The sequence below is a fragment of the Pelodiscus sinensis genome, chromosome 8, assembly GCF_049634645.1.
Source record: "Pelodiscus sinensis isolate JC-2024 chromosome 8, ASM4963464v1, whole genome shotgun sequence".
NCBI classification, from domain to species: domain Eukaryota; kingdom Metazoa; phylum Chordata; order Testudines; family Trionychidae; genus Pelodiscus; species Pelodiscus sinensis.
Genome location: NC_134718.1, coordinates 10,858,653 through 10,884,822, shown reverse-complemented (window position 1 = coordinate 10,884,822; position 26,170 = coordinate 10,858,653). Strand labels below are relative to the sequence as shown.

General features: G+C 45.5%; 1 long non-coding RNA gene across 1 annotated transcript; it reads right to left on the bottom strand.

Annotated features, from left to right (window-relative positions):
- Window positions 1–674: 674 nt before the first annotated feature.
- LOC142830482 (uncharacterized) lies at window positions 675–25,759 on the bottom strand. The gene is made up of 3 exons (XR_012905768.1): window positions 25,622–25,759; window positions 23,465–23,529; window positions 675–2,352 (listed from the first exon to the last, which is right to left on the bottom strand). It is a non-coding gene; the product is annotated as an uncharacterized LOC142830482 (long non-coding RNA).
- Between the last annotated feature and the right edge of the window lie 411 nt (window positions 25,760–26,170).

Sequence of the window (26,170 nt, the reverse complement as noted above, 5' to 3'; positions counted from 1 at the left end):
GGGATATCAACCCCAGCGGTTTTATCAACTGCTTATGTAAAGACAGATCTGCTACCGTCAGCTGAAAACACTGGTCAGGAACCAATATTGCTAATGGAACAAACATCGCTGGCAGAACTTAACTTACAAACAAGCTTATCACAGCAATAAAGCCCTTTTAGAAGCCTTTTTGCAGGGGGGTGTCAAACAAGGATAAGGATCAGTGTGTCGAGTGACCATGCCACTAACTTCACAGGACTAGCAATTCATGTACCAGTAACATATCCAGAGCTATCACGTCACTAAATTCCCTGTGCTTTGACAGAAATCTGCTCACTTCCTTGTATTAGGTGCAGTGCTGATTGCCTACTATCAATGCCACAAGCAACTCTCCAAACAAGTTCTCCTGCTGCATATTTTGGCTATTTGGAAGCACTTTCCTGTGATTAAATCTGTCTTAATAAAGGAGGTCTTTCCCTTGTTTCTTTCAGGCCATGAGGTATCTCTTGATCACAGCATTCGTCCATGAAAAGCATATTTTGTGTTCTCCAAAATAACCGGCCAATTTAACTTACAGCAGGGCTGAGAACTGATCTTTCACTATGCACAAATGTGATGAAAAACTGACCCACAAGCAAACCCTTGGGGTCTTTTTTTAATCCACCTGTAAAACTCAGACAATATTCTGAAAAGAAAGAAAGAAAGAAAGAAAGAAAGAAAGAAAGAAAGAAAGAAAGAAAGAAAGAAAGAAAGAAAGAAAGAAAGAAAGAAAGAAAGAAAGAAAGAAAGAAAGAAAGAAAGAAAGAAAGAAAGAAAGAAAGAAAACAGGCAGACACGGACGTTATCCGTGTACGATTAAAGATACGTCTCAACGTGCAGAAGCATAAAACTAGGAATAAAATGTGCAAAAATGCTATTCGTTTCCATTAAATGTCTCCATTGTTTCGGATATCAACTATCTAACTTTTTTTTTTAATACGGTAAATAGAAGGGCTGGTTGCCCATGATAAGTTGGCAGCTTGGAGTGTGCGCCTTCAAGTGCTTTATAAATATAAGTCTTTCTGATTATCCTCTTTCTCTGTTCCGTAAGATCACATTTCCTATGTAAATAGCTGATTGGAGGGTTGGTTTAAAAGTAAGCAATATCTTTCAGTGACTCACTCTCGGGGTCACTGCAATACGTACAGCACTCTATTGTGCCCTGTGAGGAGCCTAGTTCTGGGAGTTCAAGAGCCATTCATCTAATTGCTGTACATGTGCTTTTTCATATTTGAGAAAAGCTGTGTTTTGCCTTCATGTTCAGAGCCAAAATTTATTTTCCTAATATATTTCTCCCCCCTCTTTCATATGTTACTCATTTCATTTTGTTAACAACTTGTCTCGATTTTCAAAAGGGCTTTCAAGAAAAACAGGCTTTGGGGCTCTTCTTGCCCTATTTCGCAGGAAATCCAAAAGCAGAATTCTGTTGCCAGCTGCTGATAATCACCACAATTTAGGAGAGAGGGAGGGGCCGGGTGGTTTTTGCCACATTGCAGATTGCACCAATAGCATGGGCCCGATTCTCACTTAAAACCAGGAGCTGCTCCACCAAAGACAGAGGAGTTACACTGCAGTGAATCGGCGCTAAGTGAGTTCAAGCTCAGAGTGTTTTTGTGGTTTATTGTGGTGTGAAAAAACACAAGCATCATCCCAAAGCCTTAGGAAGGGACACCGTCATATTATCGATGTGAAGTATGAGATCTGACAAGAGGATAGTTCCGTATCATGCTGGGAACCAGCTTCTGAGCTAGTCTAGTCTGGTCTGGGTGGGATCCATGTCAGCCATTTTTGAAGTTAATTGTATGTCAAAAATCAAGCACCTGAAATTGCGGACTCCGAACCAAGTGCAGTTGCCTTCCTCTTTGTGTTCGCCGAACCTCACGGGGTTTGTTGAGGCATTTTCTAGACAGGCTGGTGGCATATCAAAGGCAGAATAAAATCCTTGGGACCGATCACAAGAAGGAGTTCACTGTGTCCTTAAAGAACACCCAACTTTTCTGTGGGGCTGAGTGGGCTTCTGTCCTCATTGCAGATTGCCATCACACCGCAGCGGCGGCAGCGGCCCTTTTGCTATGCTAGTCACATCCAGTCCTCCATCCATCCAGGTACCTGATCATAATGCAAGTCACATCGGCTGGACGGCTGCCGCATTGCACTGATTCATGCTGGGGCCTTGATTGCAAATAACAAGGACACCAGGGCCAGAAGATGTAGGAGCCTGTCTTTATTGCACAGACGCTGTTTTCGAGCTGGAACTTTCCAGTCTTTCGCTCCTCTTGCAGGTATGCAGCGTGTGTTCATTCCCTCTCCTAGCCTCTGGGCAGAACAGTGGCACTGTGTAATACATAAAGAATAGTTGGGGGGGGGAAGGGCGGGCGGGTGATGGAGGAACAGAAACAAATACAATTTGATCACTACGCAGCTAGTGCCTTTTCAGTGATGTGGCACTGTTTCTTACTACAAGTCATCTATTCTGCTTTCATCTTTGCCACTGGGTGAAGATCAGTCTAATTGCCATGAAACACAGAAAATACAGAAAGGGGGGCCATAAACACTGTTATACCGATTACTGACAAAATAAATACCTTCCTGTGCCATTTGGCAGATGCGAACGTGTCTCTCCGTGTAGGTGCCGACACTTACGATGTCATTTTTCTACAGTTTGCCTACAAGCGCTGTGTGATTTGTAAATTACACAAATGCTTTAAAAAACCCATGATAATTACCTGCGTTTATATTGATTTTTTTTTATCCTGATGTAGCTCAACAAGCCAGTACTATCCCGCACAACATCCCCCAAGTGCTGTGCACAGCTTCAGTACAAAACAACAGAACAACAAACCAAAGCAGCAGCAAGCAACCATGTTTTTCAGACTACACTTAAATACGGCTACTGACTGGGAGAGGCTAATGGATAGAGGAAGGCACTGAGCCACACTGGTCAAAAAGGGTGTTTTACGTGAAACGATCTAGAAAAAAATTATTTTGTTGAGATTTGTTCCATAAAATTTTGCATCATTTTTCAACATAAACTAAAAATATTATTTCCAACAGCAAGTCAACTGAACATTAATGGCTTTCCCCTCTGGAAGGTTATGTCTAGACTGCAAGCTGCTTTTGGAAGAAGCTTTTCCGGAAGAGATCTTCCGAAAACCTTCTTCCGAAAAAGAGCGTCTACATAGCAAAAGCACATCGAAATAGCAATCTGCTTTTTTGAATGTTAGCATCCACACTGAATGGACGCTCTCTCTCATGTAAGCTGTGATTACTATGGGCGGAGTGGCCACCAGAGCACCTGTGCTTTTTATTCTTTCCTCTTCTTTCAAAAGAACTCTCTCTTCCCCATCCACACATGCCTTTTTCCGAAAGAGCTCTTTCGGGAAAAGGCTTCTGCCTCATAGAAAGAGGATTACCAATGTCGGAATAACCCCTCTGTTCTTTCAATTTTTTATCAAAAGAACACGATTGCAGTGTGGAAGTAAGTGAAATTTTTTTTCGGAAAAATTGCCGTTTTTTTGAAAAATCTCTGCGGTGTAAACATATCCGAAAAGGGAGGAGGAAAAGAAAAAGAGAAAAGAATGGCAGAGGGAGTGAGATGAAAATTTTGGGTTGTCATAAGCTTTAAAAAAATGAAATGATTCAACGATATTTTTTGTCATGTGAATAACAAACAAGAAAATCCAAATTTCTATGGAAATTTTCATTTAAACTGAAAAAACCCTTTTTTGGCCAAAATCATGTCACGACACCTCTACTGTGCAGATGCTATAATTACAAGGGCTAGCCCAATGGAGGGCCCATCTAATTTGGGGTCTCTAGCCAAAACTATAGTGCCGTGACACACAAAAATAATAATAATCATAAGAGTCTAAACATAGCTCCTTCAGAGTTAAAGGCTGAATTCAACAGAGCTACCCGAGTTTACACCACCCGTAGATCTGGTGCAAAGTACATCAATGCAGAATGGTTCCAGCCCCCTCCATTGTTATTAGATTCAGTTCAGGGCAAAATAAATTGCTGGCCACTTCTAAATTTTAAAAGGTGATGCAAAATATAAATGGAAAAATGATCAGACGATTATGATGGAGAAAGTCTATTCAGCCGTTTAAAAGTAAATGAAAGAACCATGAAATCAATAAGTGACTTTATTGGAGGCCAACGTAATGCCTTTGAAAACACATTTAATATTATCTTGGAGTACCTTTAAGAAAGCCTCCCAATGGCCCTTTCGCTGGGCTGCACTCTGATCCAAGTTAAGTTGTAGTCATGTCCCCCTCAAGAGGAAGACTTTCAAACACCAGACAAGGAGGGCATAATAATTAGTTGATGGAGCATTCCCTCAAAGCAAGGTTGCAACTGGGCTGGATAGTGCACATGGCAACAAGGCAAGTTAGCTATTAAGGAAACCGAGGACTCTTGAGAGAGCACTATGTGCAACCTCTTAGTAGGGGATGGACATGTTGGGTAATAGCACAATCGCCCCCCTCGGCCTTTCGTCGGTGGTTGGTTACTAATTGAGTGTCTCCTGTGTACTAGCAGAAGTGCCCGATGTGCCTTCCAAAAGTCGAATCCCATTGGAATGACATGGAGAACTGGAGCAGATCCGAACCCGTTGCACACAGTGCGCTGCAAAGATTTCCTCTTCCAGAAAAGGGTTTGCAAGTTGTATGAACGATGTTGTTACCCGCTTATGACCACAAGCATCTAGTCAAAGTACAAGGCCCTGGCAATGTTTTAGATGGGACGGAAACCGATGGTGGAATCTAATATTTTCTTTGATGCAAACTTGGTTATGTAAAAGAAGCCTGCAAGGTCCGGCTTCTCCAAACACAGGAGGGAAAGGATTGCTTCTTAACTTACCGTCCAACAGACCCCAGAGGCTCTGCTCCCAGGCTGCTGCTTGGCTCTCTTGCTACGTGCCTCTGAGTATGTCTCTTTGATGTTCTCCCATCCCTCATGCACACACACTACCACTGGCTCTGTCTTTGTGATTCCTCCAGGGCTGGAAAATAGCCTGCTGGCACTCCCATGGATCAGTTCCTACCCCTTTCCCCCCAGACCTCCCATCCACAGCCCACCAATCAATTCCTCCCCCTCCGTCCAGCGCTGCCCAACCACCAGAGATCAGCTGTGGAGCGATGTTCAGGAGGCACCGGAAAGGGGGAGAGGAGTGGTGGCAGGAGAAGGCAGAAAGAAAGGGCAGAACAGGATGGGGTGGGTGCAGAAGTTTGGGTGGAGGGAGGGAGGAAGTGAGGGTTGGGACTGGGGCAGAGTAGGGATCAAGTTGGCACCTCTGCATATTACCCAAAAGCCCCTCCTCCCTCCCATAGAATCATAGAACCATAGAGCTGGAAGAGGCCAGCCTCCTGCCCAAGGCAGGACCAATCCCAATTAAATCAACCCAGCCAGGGCTTTGTCAAGCCGAGACTTAAACACCTCTAGGGATGGAGACTCCACTACTTCCCTAGGGAACCCATTCCCAAACCACAGCTCCTGAGTAAGTTCCCATAACCCTTTTGTCCTAGGTGGGGGATGGTAACTAATTTATCCTTACAGTTATGCCAATTGAAAAGTGAAGATACATTCAGAATCCCTTTCCTTTTGTTACCATGAAGTAACCAGTAGTGACTGCTACTCTCCTGACAGACAAAGTCTACTTTCATGTAGTATATTTTTTAAATCTGTCTTAACATTGCTGCCCAAAAGACATCACTATTAGCTCAGTCAGTCAGACAGGAAGATGCTCCTCAGGCCTCCATTCCTGAGGCAAAGTTTCTCAGGACAAACGATCATATAGATTCAAGCATAGATATACAGGTACAAGCAAATAGAAGACACAGGGGCTGTTTCTTCACTCTCTGATGCCAAGTTTAAACATGTATTGACATCCATGAAGTTACAGCAGCATAAACTCAGTACAGGTTGATCCTCTTTAGTCCAGCGCACTCTGGTCTAGCAACATCCATGGTCCGGCATGATTTCAGTTAGCCGGCTGTCCGCTTATCATGGATGTGGCCTAGTTTCCCTCAGTCCCATAATGTTTGTTCCCAACCACCAGTTCTGGCTCTCTGTTCAGTACTGTTATTTAGCTCTAATTTACCCCTAAATGTTTTCTAAGAGCCCAGTGAGCAGTGGAAGTGTTGGTGATGTTTTTAAACCATATTTACCTCCTGTGGTCCAGCAAATTCTCTGGTTCCTCACCCGTCAGGTCTCACGGGTGCCAGACTAGAGAGGTTCAGTGTGTATAACAGAGGGGAGAAGCAGATCCTATTCTTAGTTACACCAGCCATGTGACTGCATCTCTATGAAAGTTGGCATTCAGTGCTAAGAACAAGCCACTTTCCCAGTATGTTTGGTTTCTAAGCGAGTGTACACATGTTTGCATAAGGATCAGGAAAGACTCTTTTGCATGCCTTGTTCATTCAAATAAGAGACCAGCTGAGAAGCAGGAGAAGGATTCAAACACTGGTTCATGTGTATTTCTGGGGGCAGAAAAACCCACATTTATTGTAAAGTGATGTGGGCAGTAAATCTCCCATCTCCCCCAGGCAGAGTGCCAGGATAACAGAAAGGGACGTGGAAGAAACAGGAATGACTAAGCCTTCTACATTTTACTTGAAGGGATGGATGAAGCCATTTGAAAACAGCCTTGAATTACATCTTCCCAGTTACACCACATTATTAAGTAAGTGGCTTCCTAAGAGTCAGTAATGAAGTCTCTATTGGCAGAAGTCAATTCACAGCCCAAAGGGAAGCATCTCAGTTTTACCGATTGCTTTGGGGGATTAGAGGCAACAAATGCAGTGGGGGGAAATTGTCACACCAAAAGAAAAAAAAAATCAGCAAAACTGCATTTGCTCTTTAAATGTACATAACATAACATCTCCTCTCCTCAGCCTAGGAACATGCTCTGTATACAGAGAGAATAGCTATAGAGAAGACAGGATAGGAATTCTTTCACCACTTCAGAAAATTTGGGGGTGTTTGAGGAATAGGATAACTTATCTAGCTCAGGTCATACAGGAGTGGTAGCTACGATCAAGCATGGGATTTTCTAGTTAGACGTTCTAAGTTCTTTTCCCAAGACTGCCATTAACTCATCATGTGATCCTGGGCAAATCACTGATCACCTTTTTTGTAGTGGCATTGTAGAACGCCAACTCCCGTTGAAATTAGTAGGATCTGATGCTCACCCCACCTCAGGAAGCATTTCCAAAAGCACCTACTTGACTTGAGAGGACAATAAGATAGGAAACAGATTTGAATTTTTTTCCCCATCTTTCATCAGAACAAGAACTTGAAATCTCTGAAATTTCCATGAACCAAAAATCTAACCAAAAATCAGTTTGGATCAATCAAAATGCTTCATTTTCATCATCTGGGAATATTTCACCTCAATTTTATCCTTCTTAAATAAAAAAAGACTCTGTACTATCATTAGCTTGCATTTGTAAACCAACCATGTTGAATCAGAAAATCAGAATCTTTAATTTCCCAAGTGCTGAAATGGGATTTTGACGATTGTAATGCTTTTGTTCCCAAAAATATTTGTGAGTTGAGAAATTTGTTGAGACAAACCCTTTCCCGCAAGAAGTTTTGGCTTCAAAATCTTGTCATTTCATTGAAAAATGCCCAGCCAGTTTTGCTTAGAAGTTCAATTTACACCAAAACTCAAAGGGATCTAAGCCCCTACGTGACTTTTTAAAACAGGAAGTGGGTTTGTAGCTCACTTAAGAAGAGCTTTTGAAAATGCCATCCTCTATGCCTCAGTTTGCCCCTCTGTAAATGGGCTGATACTATTACCTAACACTCAGCAATCCAATGAGATTTCAACAATAAAGTGATACCTACAAGGGTAGAGGTCTTTGACACTTACGTCTGAGATGCTCAGATTAAAAGTGCTATGAGAATCAAGATATTAGTTTTGTCTGTCTCACATATTGTATAATCTTCCCTTTATAATCAGATTATTAAGGAATACAGCCAGGCCAGGTAAAACAATTACGCTTTTATATGTACCCACCCGTATCAGAAATCAGCCTGACTCATACATACTGGAAAATGTTGCTTTGCTTTAGAACACACAGTGTAGCTGATTGTCCCTGCTTCCTAGTTCCTTCTCCTGGAATGCACTCCAATCTCGGAGTTGCTCTTCATTCTGGACCCCTCTCCAAGCTATAGCAGCTACCAATAGGGTATCATGGTCCTTCAGTCCAGCCCACATTAGATCTTCCTGTCAGCGTTCCTGTCCTAGTACTATTTAACTCCCCGTTCCCTTCAACTCACCATCATCCCTGAGTTCCTTGTGCATATTCTCCCAGGTTCCCAAAAATGATCGTCTGGAATGGTCTTGAAGCAGGGAAACCATAGGTCCAAATATTTCTGTCTGAACTGACAACAACTGCTGTAGTCGCTGCTGCCTCTCAGTGCTCCATCTGGGTCCCTGGTCATTAACACAGCCTCCCTTACTGCCAATCTGCCTCTTGCAGCCAGTGCAAGCATATGGAGACAGTCCCATTCTAAGGAACCCCCAGGGATTTCCATCCGCTCTGAGAGCAATGACATCCGCTCTTTGATTTCCAATGGCATTTTGTACTCTAGACTCAAAAGTTGCACTGTGCCAGCCAACTGGACCCTCTGATAGACCAAGACAATGTGGCCTGGCCCCCTTGTAGCCCAAGGTGTTGTTAAATCCAAGAGGGTCCATATGGAAGGGGAAATGGCAGCCATTCAGATATGCCTGGCATTTACTAACGAGCAGAAGGCAAGCTAGGAGCACTCACTTAATCATTACGTAACATTATTCTGAGAGGCTACATCTAGACTACAAGCCTCTTTTGAAAGAGGCTTTTTTGAAAGACTCTTTCGAAAAATCCTCTTTCGAAAGACAGCATCTAGACTACAAGCAGTTTCTCAAAAAAGCGAGCCGCTTTTTTGAAAGAGTCTAGACGTTCTTTCAAAAATGCCGTTTGCATTCAATAGTGCCTTTTTTCAAAAGAGTACTTTTGAAAAAAGGCGTTATTCCTCATAAACTGAGGTTTACCGCGATTAAAAAAACTGCCACGTTTTTTATTCACTTTCAAAAGAACACAGCTGCAGTCTGCATGCAGGTGAAGTTTTTTTTGAAAAAAAGTCCACTTTAAAAAAAAAAATTATAGTCTAGACACACCCCAGATGTCAGGGCCTGGAAAGCAGACCTGCTGACTTCTTCTACATGCTCCTGAGGTAGCTATCGCTATCAAACCATCATCTCTCCTCAGATGTTCAGGAAAGCAGATCTCTTTGGGCCAAAATTAAAAGTGGGTTCAGGCATTTTAGGATGCCTGAGCAGAGGAATGGTTGGCAGCGAGGTTAGATGGCAAGCGATTAAGCCAGAATGGCAATGCCCAGCAAGCTAAATAAAATATGACCGCAGCAGCATGATGTGGCTCTGGACTCATGACAGCGATGGAGCCTTGATCCTGGGGTTAGCTGGGCATTATGAGGGCAGGGGAGATGGTCCTCAGATGCAGGCTTTTTCCAAGAAGCAGAGTGAGGTTGGTTCTGATAACTTAGAGTGGGCCCATTTCTAGCATGCGGCACTAGACAGCTTTCCAGTGCAGGTCTGGCCACCCTGGCCTGCCATTACGCTTGCTATTCCAGTCCAGAGCCTTGCTTAGAAAGCTGCATGAGCTGCGAGTGGGACTCACCTGTGCAGCAGTGTCTCACCTGTGCCGGCTTATTGTTATGCTTTGGGGATTGCCCCAGACAAGGCTGCTGCTGAAATCCACCACCCGCGGAGACCTGCCTGATTTCAATCTGTCGTCGCTTCTTTGTGAGATCCTGAGCAGCATTCCCTCTCATTCCTCCCACCCCGGAGTGGAGTGAATTTGGTTCTGTGCTCCAGTGGGGAGGGGACGTGCGACACAGAGGATGTGCGGGACGTCACCCTCATGTCGTGGGGAGCAGGGCCAAGGGGTGTTGAGTGTGGGAGGGGGCTCAGGCCTGGGGCAGAGCATTGGGTACAGGGGTGTGAGGGCAATGGCTGGGGGGGGTGAGCTCAACGTTGGGGCCAGGGCTGAGGGGCTCAAGGCTGGGACAGAGGATTGGGGTGCAGGAGGAAGCTCTAGGCTGGGGGGGTGGGGCCAAGGGATTTAGAATCCAGGAGGGGGCTGCAGGTTGAGGCGGGAGGTTTGGGTGCAGGAGGGGGGTGCAAGTTCTAGGGTGGGCCCAGGAGGTGGGGTTTGGAATGCCAGAGGGGGCTCTAGGCTTGGGGCGGGGTGTAGGAGGAGATGCTGGCTCTGAGCTGGGGGTTAAGGTGCAGGAGGAAGTACAGGCTCTTAACAGAGGGTGTGGGCTTTGAGGGAGATTAGCAATGAGAGATTTGGGGTGCAGGAGAAGGTTTGGGGAACTCAAGGTGGGGTGCTCAGGCTTACCTGAGCCGCTCATGGGCAGCAGCGCTAAGACAGGCTGCCTGGTGCCTGCCTGTCCTGGGACCCCTCTCTGCACCCTGGAAGCGGCCAGCAGATCCAGAGCCTGGTGGGGGGCTGGCATGAGGCTCTGCACTGCACACAGAGCCCCATGGTGCCCTCTCCCCTGCCTTGGTTTCTATAGGACCTGTCAACTTCATTGACCACATTCTTCCCCTCCAGAAGTCTTGTCCCCAAACACCACACAGAGGTTGCTCTGAAGTCCAGTTGTCGCTTGGTATCATCATCAGTCACGGTACCACACCAGGGCAGGTCTACACACTGAGAAGCCCACGAATGGTCTGTGCCCCCTCTCTCAGGCTCCCAGGGCCTGGGCTGGGGGGCTAGTACATCACTATCTACTTCTGGGACGTAGAGCCCCAATTCAGCTCAAATATAGAAGCCTACCCGGCAATTAAACAGCCTGGCTTTAGCCAGGGTCCTGCAAGCCCAAATCAGCTAAAGGTCAGCCACAAATGTCTAATTGTCATGGAGGCCTACGCAGTGACTGATCTCGGGCAAAGGCATCACCAGGCAATTTTTAGACTGGGTTCTACCCTTCAGTGCATGGAACCGTGCACAGGGAATGCCACCAAGCTCAGATGCACCAGCTCAGGCATAGTCCTTATAATGGAAGAGATGCCTAGATACCTTGGGTGTGTCTAGACTACAGGGTTTTTTCGAAAAAAGTAGCCTTTTTTCAACAAAACTTTACCTGCGTCTAGACTACCTCCACGTTCTGTCGACAGTAAATCGAAAGAACGCAGCGGTTTTTCGATGATGGTAAACCTCATTCTACAAGGAATAACGCCTTTTTTCTAAAGTCATCTTTTGAAAAAAGGCGCTATTGCATGAAAACAGGGCTTTTTTGAAAGAGAGCGGCCAGACTCTTTCAAAAAAGCAAGCCGCTTTTTTCAAAAAATCCTCTTGTTGTCTAGACGCTCTTTTTCGAAAGAGGCTTGCAGTCTAGACATAGCCCTTGTGCACTGTCACCTACAGTATTTATTACATTTCTTTTTTAAAAGAAGAAAAATCCTAACCTTGAATTAATACTAAGGACCAATTTGTGAAATGTGTCTACCAACTTTCTGACGACAAAACATGCATAGCCATACCTACCTGTAAACCGTGCAACTATACATGCCAAAATACACAGCTGTCCATCTGTGCATGCAAATGCTCCATTTTGGGGCACATGGACTTGTTCCTGCAAACCCTATATGAGTGCACAAACAAGTATGCACACCCTTCTCAGGAGAAATTAAAATTAGAAATTAAAATTCTGACTTACTCCTTAAAAGTCAGGGCATTGCCCTGGGATTGAGTATTGGTGGTATCTGCCATTGCATGAGGTCTAAAGAGGGTGCAGATGTTCAGAACTAATCAAACACAGCAAAACCTCCATTCACCCACTTTAGATAACTCTAATGTTTTTCCTACAGACTGTTGTGAACTTAACATTCTGTGTCGTTTTTGTGACTGAACTAATATGACATGTGACTGTGGTTTTGCCCCAGTACTTTTGCCAAGCTTGACATTTTAGAGGGCCCGTTTAAGTTGTTGCGGCTGGTATATTATCACAAAACAAGAGTAGCGAAAAAAACTCAGATATCACTGCACTTGTTAGCTGCTCCGCGAAGCATGACATTGGAGGCTGGCTGATCCTGCTTGAGCCGCCAATAGGTGTCTGGTTGACGCTTGTGGCATTAGATATCACGCAACTGTCAAATTAATCTGGACAAGTGGAGGTTCAGACTCAAACAGCAGCGGAAGGATCTAGCCATCCTCGTGGATCGAAGTGCTGCTAGGAGGCATTGGGCACTGCACCAAACCCTGCCACGATGTGAGCACTTAACCTGTCGGTAGACACTGCACTGCCCAAGATAGTTTGCTGGGGGGGGGGGTTAAACACATTCTCTTGACTGTATGCACCAGTTGTGCCACTGTGGGAGGCTGAAACATGCTCCCCCTGACTGCATTTGGCTAATGGTTCATGTGTGATTAGCGTCAGACAAACAAGGGCTTGTGATAGTTATTCTGTGCACCCAACAGGCCTAGTGCCATACTCCTTGTTATCACTCTGGCTATAACTACACTAGGGAGTTCTTTCAAAATAAGTCATTTTGAAATAATAACTCCAAAAATAACTATTTCGAAATAAGCTTATTCCTCTCCACAAGCAGGAGTTATTATTTCGAAATAACAAGCCCATTATTTAGAAATAATCGGCTTGGCAGTGTGGATGCTCACCTTGTTATTTTGAAATAAAAGGGGGTTATTTCGAAATAACTCCCCAGTGTAGACACGCCCTCCGTGACCCAACAGATAGAACACAGCAGTGGGACTCAGAACATGCGAGTTCTATTCCTATCCCTTCACTTCCCGGTGGTCCAGATTGGAATAATGATACTGATCCCTTTGGTCAAGCACATTGGGATCTACAGATGAAAAGAGCTAGCCATTATTACTCACATAGATGCAGACTTTTGAGAGCAGCTGATGGCAATACTCAGTGTGATTGGGAGTTGCTGACTTGGCTCCTTACTGGACGAGACCCCACAGGAAATGCAAATATCAGATAGTGAACTACAGAGGTGGCCATGCACAGAGCATCTGTATGGAAAGAGCAGGGTATTGATTCAATAAGGTACTTACACTGGTCCCATGGTTTGGCCTGAGGTTGCATGCTTTGCAGGAGATAGACCTAGGCTATGTCTAGTCTACATTCCTCTTTCAAAAGAGGGATGTAAATTAGACATATCAAAATTGCAAATGAAGCCGGGATTTGAATTTCCCATGCTTCATTTGCATAATTGCATTACAGCATTTTCAAAAAACGCTATTACGAAAGTGAAACCACGGTCTAGATGCACTTCTTTCCAAAAGCCTTTTTCGAAAGATCTTGTACTCCTCAAAAAATGAACTGTGAATTAGGCCGGAAGGCTGTCCATGTCCTGGAAGAGGGCTGAGTACTTGTGAATAGGCCTCAGGGCCGTAAATACCCTAATAGGGGTGCATGTGCTTTTGACCAGGTGGCAGGGCCATAAATACCCCAGTAGAGGGGCACGTACTTTTGACCATGCCGCAGGGCCATAAATACCCCAGGAGAAAGGAAGGTACTTTTGGGCTTGACATCAGGGCCATCTATTCCCAGGTAGAGGGGCATTGGGTATAAAACAGCCTACTGGCTGTGCTTGCCCCAGAGAGAGAGCCTTGCACTAGGCAGAGACACTTGTACCATCGAGGGGGGAGCATGCCCCTCATCTGAGCCCTACTTCTACTGCTCTCCTGCCCACAACCCTCTCAAACAACCAAGACACATTCTTTTGTTGCAGCACTCGCTGATCTGCAGATCCAGCACAGCAGTGTTTTCAGCTTGTATTTTGCTCACTTTCCAGCTGACATCTTCTACCTAAGTGTTTTAAGGAAAGAGGGAAATTTACCCACCGACACCAATTAGGGATGTAATAGTGTAATCGATTAACCGATTCACCAATAAGAAAAAGCTTATTTTTAGGTCAATGCTATAGACTACATGTATTTCGCTCCCCCTCAACTAGTAAATTTTTTAGTTGGCTGGCCAGCAACCCGACTCAGTTCTGGCTCACACCGGGTCCGGGACCTATCCCCGCTGTGGCTGTGCATTTAAAGCGTATTAGCACTTGGGCGGGCAGGAAGGCTGGCTCAGTTTCAGTTCACACCGGGTCCAGGAGCTCAGACCCAGCTCCCCCAGACAGGAGCTGCTGCCACCCCACACTGCTGCCTCTTTATCAGAGGCAGCAGCACAGGGCGACAAGCAGCTGGTCTGCAGGAGGAACTGGTTTTTAAACTAGCTCCCCTTGTGGACTAGCTCCTGCCTTGCACCCCACGCTACTGCCAGCCCCGCCCCCAGGGACTTTCAAATAGTTGATTAACCAATAAGAATTCATGAGGTTACTCAACTATTCAATTAACCAATATTTAACATCCCTAACACCAATATTCTTCCATCACAGGCTCTAAGTGCAACATGGACTAGAAAGGTCTGCCCCTGCTTTGTGAAAGTCAATGAGAGTTTTGCCATTAACTGAGCTGGGATCATGGTTGGGTCCGGCAAAGCCTATGAGAGGAGCTGCAGTGCTATCAGGAGCTTCAGGAAGCTCAGGGGAAACACGCAGCGCCTCTCAGAGCTCCAGCTTACTATTTTTGTGCCTGCAATTTTACCTCTTTCCTGAGGCTTGACACTTTGGAGACCAACCTGTTTCGCAGCCTTGAAGCCGACGACAATATTGTGAAAGAGACATGACTCCGGTGAGTAATGGAATACGCACATCCAGTGTGACGGAGTTTCGTGAAATGTGAGCATCATTTGCCTGGAGAACGTTAAATATAACTAAATCTATGAATCACCATTCGAGTTTGCATTACAGAGACCTCGCGTCTTTACTGTTGGTGCAGTTTGTGTTGCTAGGATGCAAGTAACGCAGTGTGTAAGACTGGCATGTGGCTGAAAAAAAAATGCTAAAAAAATTAACTGTACTAGAAGATTTAGCCAATGTTGCTCAGGTCCTTCAGGGCAGGAGGCTAAGGGTTTGGGGAGGAGGAGAGGGGGTTCAGGAATCAGACAGGAGCTTCACAATGTGGGAGATTGGGGTAGGGGCTGGGAGGTGAAGGTATCAGGGTTTGGGTGTGAGGTGGGGCTCAGGGCAGAGGGATGGGGATGTGGAGAGGTGCAGGACTCAGGGTGGGGGTTGAGGAGGGGCTCAAAGCATGGGATTGCAGTTGTGGGGCAGTCAGGAACCAGTGGGGGCCACAACACCCAGGTGGCAGGCAGGAAGCATACCTGCTCCCCTGTCTCCATGGGGTTATAGCTGCCCCTGTCCCTGTCCCCATCTCTGGCCTCTTGCTGCCCCCCCTGTGATCATTACACAATATAACGGTCCCTGCTACCAGCCCCCTCCCTTTCCGTGTTATGAAAAACATTCCCATTCCTGGCACATCCCATTGTCCTGGCACAACCAAACCTTGACCTCGCTTTAAGTTATGATAAGAAGAAGATGCATACCAAATTTGGTGGTCCTAGCTCTTATCGTTTAGGAGGAGTTCTTGAACAGATAGATGGACAGACAGACTCGCTCACTCACAAGCGCTCTCAAATATATTGTCGATACGTTTTCTCCTTTTGAGGGGCCTCCCTGGCTTATCTAGTCCTTCCCACTGAACGAATTCACTACTGTATCACACGCTAGAGACATGTGATTTTGAGACCAAAAACTAAAATAAATTCAGTGACTGTATGCACTTTTAATCCAAAAACATTATTTTCTGTTTTAATAACTTTTTAAAAAATGTGACCTGTGTAGGAGAACATCCCAGAGAAAAAGTAACAGATAAGACCTTCTATTTTTAAAATGAATTTTAATTTTACATCAGTGGAATTTAAAGACGTTTTGGAATCACTGTAGATTATAAATGTATCAAATGGGGAAAATATGCATTGACCACGTCCTACAGGGTCTACCTCCCTTAACCAGGACTCTCTAGTCTAGCAACATCCCTGGTCCGGCAGGACCACAGATGTTCTTGGAGCACAGAGCCCAGGCATAGGGAGGTCGAGCAGTGGGGCAGGAGCAGCATGGGGAGCCAGCAACTTAGTTGGTGGAGGTGGGTGGAGCAACAGGGAGTTCCGGCCCCTGTAGCTGGACACTAGCAAGGAGCTGGTGGCAGCAGTCACAATGCTCCAGCTTTGGTGGCAGCCACAGAGTTCCAACCTGGGGATGCCATGCCTATGCAGGCAGCAGCAAGGACAGGTTGGAGCTCTAGACAGGGGCAGCAGGGCAGCACAGAACATGTTGGGAAGAACCTCCCTTTGTCTGGCAAATCCTCTTGTTTGGGACTGATCAGGTCCTAAGGGTGCCGGATGAGGGAGGTCCAACCCGAATTTGGCCATCACTTTAGTGTTATTCTAGCCTATCCTGGTATTTACAAGGCATCAAACAAGAGGTAGGTATTCCTGTGTATAGTGCTTTGAAAAGCATCATCATCCACTAATGGATTTTATCCTTCTGGCATATGTGCAGAATAGGGAGGTAAGGTATCATCCCTTTTTTTTACAGATGAGTGTCCATAGCTGAGTCAAAAACAGAACACAAGGGCCCTGAGTCCCAAACCAGTGCCTGGCCCAGTAGACAATCCTTCCTCCTCACATTTGCTCTTGCATTCAACTCCACCACAGACAGAAAATGCTCTCAAAACCAAAAAGGCTAATATTAAAGATTGCGTGTCTTCTCTCTCTTCCCCTTACCCCTGCCCTGCCACCCATTCCTCAGTGGTAGAGTGGAGGTTGTACATTAGGGAGGACCATCAAAGAAGCTCTTTCAGAAATGAAGGCTCAAGAAGATGCAGAAGCTGAAGGATGCGCATGTGCAAGTCATTCTACGGCTGCGGCAGAAGCCAATCAATCCACCAAGCTCTCCAAGCGCAGAGATTCTGTCTTTGATGAAACATTCTAATCGCAGAGCTCTGCACAGAACTGCCAAGACTTGGGGGAGGTATTAGACTTTCCAATAACAAGCAACAATTATCCTGCAGAGATGCGATAAAAGCACGTCAGAGCCTCTCGGTACCTAACGAGACAGCATGAGCCTGGTTCCCCAGTGTGTGAAGAATTTTGCCAGGGACAATTCTCATCATAAACTGAAGTCTGCAGGCTGCCAGGCCCCCAACTGCTGGATAACTGGCTGTGCATTATGGTGAATTTCACATCATTTTCATCTTAGAAGGGTGATGGGAAAAGGCAGAGGAAATGAAACCACTAGAATGCACGTAGAACCCGGTACTGGCTGACAAACTTCCAGCATCACTTAAAAATGCCCCAGAGAACATTTCTCTCACACATTTGCTTCAGGGGGGGACAACAGCTGTAGGTGGAAATCAAATGCCAGACTCACCCCTCAGGACATGGCTTCCTGATTCACAGGTGCAGGCAAAGCATCGCGCCATTATTATCGAGAGCTGCTTGAAATGGTTTTGTCCAAAATGCGTAGAGAGGTGTAAACAAAACCAGCCACTGTCAACATCTTTGCATCGTTCCCAAAGATAAAAATTTCATTCATCGAATGTCATCTGTTGAGCTGAAGTCTCTTCCGCCCATTTGTGATTTGAAGACATATGGAATATCCACCATTTCCCTAGTGGTTTATTCCAATGGTATTTTACTCTCCGCATAAAAAAATGAGCACTTTATTTCCCATTTGAAATTATGTCACTTCAGCTTCCAACCACTCGTTCTTGCTGTGTCTGTCTATGGTGGATTAGAGAGTCATTAGTCATTCAGTACCTAGGTTTTCTCTCACTGACTGTAACTTACACACCTTAATCCTCTCACTTTTCTTTTTTCTAAAATAAGCAAACTGAGCTCTACATCTCCCCTTGCAAGGCATTTTCTCTTGCCCTCAAGTCATTTTAGTGGCTCTTTTCCTACCCTCTCCACTTTCTACATCCTTTTTGCATTGTGGACACCAGACCTGCACTCAGTATTCCAGTGTTGGCCTCACTAATGCTACATACTGAGGCAAAAATCACTTCTCCCTTCTATTCCCTATCCCCGGTTTACACAGCCTAGGAATTGCATTATGTGAACATCCTTTGCCATGGAACTGAACTGGGAACTCCTGTGGAGAAGCTTGTCCATCGTTACTCCTAAATCCTTTCCAGAGTCGTTGCTGTCCAGGATGCACTCCTTGTGGATAGGTGTGTAACTGCATTTGGCAGTATTAAAAGGCATTTGGGGGGCTGTGGGACTAAGGAATCCAGATCCCTCATTTACCTCTCTCCCAACCTTCACACAATCTGCAAGTTTTATTATCTGTGATTGTAGAGTGACTTCCAGGTCATTGATCGGGGCAGGTATTGATCACTACTGAATCCTACTAGAAACTGTCCCAATCTATGATGATCCCCCAATGACGACTGCTTGTGGAGATCTCTGTGTCCCTCACACACTCTGTAACACATGCTTTGTTGATAACTAGAAGATTTACCCAGTGTTGTTTGGGTCCTTGTTTTTTGGAAAATAAAAGCAAAATGTCCGTGCATTATGTAAATCATTGCTCTGGGGAAGGGTTCCGTTCGCAGCCTGCCCCCGGAAGAGAGGACAACCCCAGGCCCCTCTCACTGCAGCAGCTTGGGGCCAGGTGAGAAGCACCTGTCCATGGCACTGCAGTTCCAGCAGGCACGTCTACGGGAGGGATGCATGCCTCAGGTCCACGTTAAATTAACCCCTGAACTCTCCAGCCAGACTGAGGAATGCAGCCAGCTGAGCACTTTCCCCTCGCTCCCTGACAAAGGGGAACAGCCAACAATGTCCCATATGAATTGGGGGGCTTCAGCCCCCTCACCCACTTTAAAGGGTGCTTGGAGGGGTGGGAGGCTCAGGGCTGGGGCAGTCCCAGATGGGGAGGCACCCCTAGCCACCCCTTTTTACCTACCGGGTGACTGTCTTTTTTATGAGACGCAATCCCATTCCAGGCATATCCCATTTCCCTGCCACAACCAAACCGTGGCCTTGCTTCAAGTTATGGTAAGAGGATGCTGCATACCAAGTGTCATGATCCTAGCTCTTACCATTAGGAGGAGTCCTTAAACACAGACAAACTTCTCAAATCCATAGTAGATTATCGACCCATTTCCTAATGGTTCCTAACACTGTTATGTTTTTTGACTGTCACAGCACACAGGGAACTCTATGTTCAGGACATGCCCAATTCCTAGGCCTACCCTACAGATTATCGTACCATCACACCCCTGATTGGGAAGCTCTCCGTTGTCACATTAGCTACTCCTGGAAAGAGCAGATTCACAAGGAATGCCATACTGGAACAGACCACTGATTATATAGTCAACTACCTGTCACCAACAGTAGCTACTCCCAAGGGAAATGCAAGACAACAGGAAGTGAGCTTTTATAAGATCAACAGCCCCTCCAACACACCTTTCAAGATGCATGGGCCCTACACATGCCTATCAACACGTGACATACCTCATTCTGTGCATTCAATGCCCCAATACCCAATATGGGGGTGAAACCAGTCAATCACAGCACTCTCCAATGAACTCGCACAGGAAAGTGATCAATCTTGAAAACACATCCACGGTGGCTGAACACAAAACAGTGCCTCTACATCTGAGCTCGCAGGCCTCATCCTCAAAGAAAATCTGCCGAACACTTTCAAAGACAAGCTTGGGAGCTTAAATTCATAACTTTCCTAGACATTAAAAAACATGGTCTTTGGCAATGTCTGCACTGCAAAACTATGTTGACCTAATTGACGTCAGCATATGACTACTGCCTTTATTAAATCACTCGTGTGTGCACACATTCGGCTCCTTGCCCCTGGTGAGTATGCAAATTGATGGCACACTTGTACCCAATTTTATTGTCAGTGTGGAATGTTGTGGGACAGCCCCAAAAGCCAGTTACAGTCGACCTAAGCAACGTAGCATCTAGTCTGACACTGCATCCACATAATTACATTGACCATGACTCTATGCCGAACTAGTAACACCATTTCCCCAAGAAGTATAAAGAGACACTTAGGTTAGTGGGAATCAAATTTAAGTGGAGACATGTCTACAACTAGATCAGTGCAAAGCAACTTACGTCAGCTGAACCACGTAGTATAGAGCAGGCCTTAATAAAAGCACTGCATTTATCGCTGATTACCCAATCTGTGACCCACAAACTTATCCACTAGTGTGCTGTGGCACTTTCATAGTACGGTGTCAGAGTTTGTAAGAAAGTCATTTTTAAAGTGAGGTGAAACGTGGAGTATACAAGATGGATCCAACTCCTGAAACTGGACTCTGGAAAGGATGAAAGCCACGGCTCTAAGCACTATTGCAATTTCAATAAATAGTAACCTTAGAGCGTGGACAGCACCAGCATAAGCATCCTCCCGCTGTCTGATCCATTTGCCTCAACCCTGTCCTAAGGCTGCCGGGTTAGTCTTCAGTCCTATGCAATTTCTATTCTTTCTAATCAGACTTGCCAAGCAGGGAGGAATCAGTAAAGGACATAGCTATAGATTGTGGTGTGAGCCAGACAGATCTTTCCCTTCTAGTGATGGACCATTTTTTAGAAGAAATTCATTTCAGATGAGAAAACAATTTCAGTAACATTGTCATTCTAATTAACCTGAACTGCTACTTTCTGACAATACTTTGCTATTGTTTTCCATGGGAGGAGGTTCTATTTCTCATGAAGAGGAGCCTCAGAGAACATTTGAAGTGCTTCGGTTTTGAAAGCACTCTGGAAAAAAAAGGTGTTCGTCTTAATCCAAAAGAAGAGGAAAACTCTCACCATGTCCACTACATATATAACAGCATCTTCTACATTTTGGTGGCATCTTCCCTTATTTACATTACTGGTTGCTTTTGAAATGGCCGTGAACTTTTACATACTTGCTAAAGGCTTGCCTCTAACAGAGCTGGTCTGCAGGGATTTTCAGCTTTAACTGCACATTGTGCATTTTCCTACTCCATCGCCTCAAACCACAAGAACTTTCTATGGAGTTTTGGATTTGTTTGCACATATAAACATTTTGCCTTGATTTGGGCCAGCAAAGGGTTTTTAAACATTAACTGTTGTTGTTGCTAAGACACAGGTCCTTTGAATGTGATAAAAAAAAGGAGAGAGATACTTGAACATCTGGTTATCTTCCATAGCTGTCTCCAATGACTATGAAAAGGAGATAAATAATTTCAGAGATGGATCCTGGCAACATTGCAAGAAATTTAGCAATTTCCTTTCTATCTAATTTTCCAGTTCCATCCCCTCCATGTTTAACTCTCTGTATGCTCAAAGTATTCTGCATGCTTATTGCAGCCCTACAGATCCCTATATAACTACTAAACAATTCTACAGCTTGTAAATGTTAATAGCATTTTGGACCATTACTATAGAATACCATAAGGGGTTTTGTTTTGTTTTTGTTTGGCTGGTTGATTTGGTTTGGGGGGCATTGAAAAAGTAAAGCGTAAAGTGGCCATAAACATCATAATTTCTACGCATACACCTCCTTACAGGAACTACACAGAACAGCGGGGACCGAAAATACTGGGAAAAGCTACCGTTGAGATGCAAAAAAGCTTGTCTAAACTTTGGCAAAATCTTCCCATACTCTGAAGATCAGACAAAAAAAAACAGGCAAAGGTCATGGTCCTAAAAGAAGAAGGGAGTAGAGATGGGGGATGGGGAACGGCGCATTCTAGGCAACACGGTCCACCTTTCTGCAGATCAGCATCCCAATACAAATAGCAGGTTAGATACATTTAATTTCCAAGTGCACAGAGGTAATGCTACATGTACACCCAGAGTCAGAGTAGTTGCTTCTGAGTTACTCCAGATTTACCTGCAATGTAAACGAAAGCAGACACTGGCCCATTGTGTTTTTCCTTGCTTTTGAAGTCTTTCTACACCTCTGCAGAGAATAATTCCTTTTGTGCAAATACTGTCTTATTTTGCTACCACCACCCAGTCTGGTCCTCCCGTTCAGCCATGGGTTTTGTGACACTTTTCACAAAAAGCCATGCGTGGACAGGGAAGAAGGAGTTCTTTCAGAAAAAGAGGAAAAAGCACAGGTGCCCTGGTGGCCATTCCATCCACAGCAATCACAGCTTACAGGCAAAAGAGCGCCCATTCAGTCTGGACACTCTCTTTCGAAAAAGCAGATTGCTTTTTCAATGCACTTTTTCAGCATGGACACTCTTTCGGAAGATCTCTTCTAAAAAAACCTTCTCCCGAAAGAAGCCTGTAGTCCAGACGTAGCCCAGGAGAACTCAGAAGAAGTAGACCATGCTATCTTACCAAGGAAATGTCTGAGGTAGGGGAAGGAGGGCAGCTATACACCCAGAAAGTGATGAAGTGTTTACACAATATACTTTGTGGTAAACTAAGCCACTGGTAAGGCTAGAACTGCTGTTAACTATTAGCTGCCACACAGTTACTGAATACTACCTATATGGTTTGTTTAGCTCACATAGTGCAATGAGACCTAGTCCATGACTAGGGCTCATAAGGCCTATCACCATCTAAAGAGTAACAAATAAAATTAGCTAAATGCTTTGGTGATAAGCGGTAGGGCTGACAGTCTTGTGCAGCTTTACTTGATGATCCATTTACATTGTGTGGAGGAGCAATTTTGCAACCAACCATGCCTACTTCTTGGGACCACACCTCTTCCGGAGGGGCTGCCAGGGAGCCAATGACCCAAGAGGCCCCAAAGTAGTGTAGCAGCTAGTGTTATTATGCCATTTTGTTCAGCACGTACCTCTAGCCCTCCCTTGCACAGCAGGTTCCAGGCCTTCTCTCTACCAGTTCTCTCTTTTTTTGTACATTCCTGAGAGCTAGAGCACGTGCCTATTCCGGGGAATGAATTCAGTGTTGTCTATTACACAGTTCGTCGTTAGTTTATTTGGCTGTTCTCCTGACCTAAACCTGGCAGGTCTAAGGTTAACAAGGCATTTATTCTCATTTCTTCTCCATCAGGAAGCAATTTAAGAATAAGCTTTGAAGTCCAATGAATTGCGCATACTAATTAATTAACACCATTTGATCATCTTTTCTGTGAGGTACTTTGTGGATTTTTTTTTTCCTGAGCTGTGTCCTTCGATTGGCAGCTTTATGACAAGTAACAATGATGTAGATGCTCGGTGGCTGTACTCTTAACCAGTGGTGTAGCCAGAAGGGTCCATGTGGGTGGGCCCCAAATTCAGGTGGGAGGGCAAGAATGAGGAGCAGGGGAATGGGACAGGAGGGATGGGGTAAGCCCTGAGCCATGCCCAGCCAAAGCACTGGGGCGGAGTGGGGTAAACTTCACCCCCACTCTCTAGCCAGAGTGCTGGTTGGAGTGAGGTAAGCTCCAGGGGATGACCCTAGGTTCAAAGAGGGTGGGCCATGGCCCACCCATGGCTACACCCCCGCTTTCACCTGTGTTTATAGCATCCGGTGAAACACTTACCTTGGTGAAGCGCCATATGTGGTCAATGTTGGTGCACAGGCTATCATTTCATTTCACTTTGTGCCCTGTGAATTAACAAGGTCAATTTGATGTTCTGCACAAACAGGGGCTGTCCCATTCTCTACTCGGAAATGGCTGTTTTTTAACTAGAATACAAAGGCCAAAATACTGGAAAAGTCTGTTGGAATCCCAGACTTAAAGTTCTTCCATTGGAAGGGCCTCATATGTTTCTACCATCCTTGGCAGCAGTCCTCTACTGGATCAAATACAAAGACAGATTTACCCTGTCTAGGTGCAAGGGTATCTTCAACAGAGCTGAGACCCTAACAGAAAAAACTGTCCAAAGATATCCATGATGCAGTATATTTTGGTATTTGTTCCGGAAACACTCATGCATTGTAACCATGAACACTGCAAAAAGTATCAGAGGGGTAGCCGTGTTAGTCTGAATCTGCAAAAGCGACGAGGAGTCCTGTGGCACCTTATAGACTAACTGAAGTGTAGGAGCATAAGCTTTCGTGGGCAAAGACCCACTTCGTCAGATGCAAGTGCAAAAAGTGCATTTCAAATACTTGCTTAACGTGATTTTTGAGTTGCATGCACGATTATAAAATTCTCAAGTCGCAATTGTGTTAGTTACATAACTCCTCCACTATGGGAAGGAAGCAATGCCATGTGACATATTTCGCTAACCAACCTCTTTTCAATTTGCACATTCTAATTTACTGCACAACTTGCAGTTTATATAATTAGTCAATGTTACCTACAGAGGCACAGTTTCAGCTCCCTAATTGGATGGTCCATCTAAAAAATGCAGCCTGAATTTTGAATTGTATATTTGATTATATTTGTCATTCACATTCTAGATACATCAGCCGTCCAACCAGAAAGCAGAAACTGTGCCACCTGACATATTGGTATGTTACACACAACACAAATATTTTCAAGAAATATTTAGCAAATGAGCTGTAGAGCAAGAACTATTTCAACTGGAAATTATGGAATGATTTTGCAATGAATAAATTCATTGCCATTTTTCAATCTGTTCACAGATAGTGTCACGGGAAAATATTAATTTTGACAAATTATTTATTGTTTTCACTCAGCTGTGATTTCCACGGACCTAATCCAACTCCCAAAGCAGCACTGACTTCAATGGAAACTTGATTGGGAGCCAGGCTGTGACTATTATTATTACATTATAATAATTCTTCTATATCTTCTTCTGTGCCTTCCACGGATGAAGAAGCATTTTATAGACAATAAATCCTCACACTAACTATAGATTTATACATGAGGAAACTGAGGCACGGAACAGTTAAGGGACTTGCTTCAGGTCACACAAGCAATCTGTGGTAAAAATGTGTCTCTTTTGACCTGGCCTGTGCCTTAGTCAAAAGTCCACCCCTTTTTTATCATAGGTCAGGTAGAAGTAGGTTTTAAAAATGTATCTTAGAGGCTTGTGCTTAACCCAGATCATTAATAGCACCAATGGAAGCTATTAGTATTACACAGTGGCTGTGTAAGGGTTTGTAAATCTCAGAATGGTGGTTTGTGGGTGGTAATCAGTTTACCTGGGCCTAAGAGAGAATCCAAGCTGATGCAATCTACGTGCAAAGCTGACTAGAAAATAGGTGTGTCAGGGGGGTACGCCCCTGTCAAGGGGTTCGGCCCCCTCCTACCGGGCCTGTATAGAACCCCAAAGTCCCAACGTAAAAGTCCAGGCCCTTCTATCAGGGCATATACGGTAACCAAAGTCCCAACGTAAAAGTCCAGGCCCTTCTATCAGGGCATATACGGTAACCAAAGTCCCAATGTAAAAGTCCAGGCCCCTCTATCAGGGCATATACGGTAACCAAAATCCCAATGTAAAAGTCCAGGCCCCTCTATCAGGGCATCTACGGTACTAGAGGCCTAGCGGCTCTGAGAAGCCTCCCCTGGCCTGGGGTTTGCTTGTCCAGGGAAGGGACAATGGGTGGTAGGGGGACCCGGGCCCTCCCTCTCCACCGGGCCCCAGCCCAGGGCCCTTTAGGCAGGGTCTGTGGCTCCTGCCGGCTCGGCGGGGGATCCGGCCAAGCCAAACCTTGTCTCCCCTGCCCTGGGCTGCTCCCTACCGCGCCCTGGCTCCCCCCGGCCCCTTCGCCTCTCAGGCCGGACCTGCCGGGGTTGCGGGCGCGCTCCTGCCGCCCTGGGTCGGCTGCTTCCTCCGTGTCAGGGTCCGGCGCGGGCGGCGACTCTGGTCCCAGCGGCTGCAAGAACCCTGGCCCGGCCTGGGCTCCTCCCTCAGCCTGTGGCCTCTCCGACTGCCGGGCTCCTTCTGCCTTTATACCCGGCCGCTGCTGGGAGCATGCCCAGCAGGGTCGGAGGGGCGGGGCTTCCTCCGCCAGCTGGGCCTGGGCTATCCCCTGTTCGCCAGTGCGGGGCCTGTCCGCCCCGTCACAAGGTGTAAACCAGCGGAGACTCTTAGATGAGGGTTATTGACTCCAATGTGAGTTTTGCTAAACTAAAGACTGCATCATCTGGTCCTTGTTGTATAAAGTACAGGTTGGACCTCCCTCATCTGGCGCCCTCAGGACTTAACTGGTCCGAACGAGGAAGTTTGCTAGACAATGGGCTGTTAATTCCGGCCTCTCTGCTGCTAGCCTTCAGGCTCCCCCTGGATTGCCAGGCTCCCTGCCATGATCCCCCTCAAGGCCATCAACCCCA